Here is a 1,469-nt window from a genome sequence, read left to right on the forward strand (position 1 = left end):
CCACCCAGGCACCTTCAGTTGTCCAGCACAAGGGAGGCACACCAGTTCATAAACACACATACACACACACACACACACAATCCCCAGGTGGCCCTTTTTCCAGAAACATCAAGTGTGACACTCCCACAGGCCCCAAATAACCAGGCACAGGTCTCGGTCTGCACAAACACACGTACACACACACACACACACACACACACACACACACACACACTGCTCATCTGTGGGGCGTGTGACCTGGACTCAAATCACACCCAAGCCGGTCTTACTGTCCACGTCCCCATCCTGAGCAGCCTTCTGAGCAGCCGTCCTCCCAGGGCTCCGGCGGCTGGGCCGGGTCTCCAAGCCCCTGTCTGGATGATCCTGTCTGTCCCTTGTCCACAGCCCCTGGCCTATGGGCCTCTGGTCCCCCCCCTCCCACTCCATCAGTGCCTGTGCAAGAAAGGGACCCAGCGCTGAGGCCCAGGGCCGCCCACCCTTACACGGTGACCCCATTAGGAATGCCACAGGCCATGCCACAGGCCGGTAAGGGCCAGGCGGAAGGGTTCACCCTGAGGCAGTCCGCCGCTTCTCCCTGCCCGCAGGTCCCTGGTGACGGAAGGCTCAGATGTGCTCAGCAAACCCTCGGGACCTCGGGACCCTGAATCCCTGTGCCTCTCGGACCTCAACACCTCACCCACCCTCCCCAAGACCCTCACATCCCGCAGGCAGGTGGCAGGGACATCTGGCTGTGAAGTTTTTAGCCAAGTTTTTCATTAAGGAATTGGATTCAGGAGACTCTGACAGAGACCCGGGAGGGAGAGGGAGCAGAGGGAGAGACCAGGAGGGGCCGCTGGGAAGGCCTGAGGGCTGGGGTTGGGGGAGGGGCCAGGCCAGTTACCAGGGGTCCAGAGAGCCGGCAGGGCAGGCGGGGCGAAGAGCAGGTCGGAGACGCAGCTACAGTCCATGGTGGAGCCAGCCCTGCAGAGAGGCCGGGACAGACACGCGGGACAGCACAGGGCGGGCGGAGAGACAGACAGGGGTCAGCGCCGAGACCTGCCAGCCGCCTTTCCCCCCCACCTGGCACCTCTCTGCCCTCGTCCGGTCCCTTTCCCTGAGCCTGTGCCGAGATCCTTCCCTCCCGGCCGCCTCCCTTCTCTGCCCGGAGCACTCAGCACGGGGTGCTCCCGGCCTCCCTCCTGGCTCCTCACCATTCACTTGCTCACTCACACGCGCCGCTCGCACCAGCCCGCCCGCCGCCCCGCACAGTCTCTGCCGCCGTCCCTGCGTCCCCCTCTCGCGCCTGGCCTCTCCCTCTGTCTCTGTGGCTGCCCCAGGTTTCTCTCTCTCTGAACCTCGCCCCCACCCCGCCCCCCGCTGACCCCCATCCCTCTCCTCTGTCTGCCCAGAGCTGCCAAAGCGGTGCCGCCCCACGGGCTGGGAGGGGACAGGCCAGCCCTGCCCTCCGCCCACCCACACAGCAGCCCCAG

The sequence above is a fragment of the Myotis lucifugus genome, unplaced genomic scaffold (genome assembly GCF_000147115.1).
Source record: "Myotis lucifugus unplaced genomic scaffold, Myoluc2.0 scaffold_670, whole genome shotgun sequence".
Classification (NCBI taxonomy): domain Eukaryota; kingdom Metazoa; phylum Chordata; class Mammalia; order Chiroptera; family Vespertilionidae; genus Myotis; species Myotis lucifugus.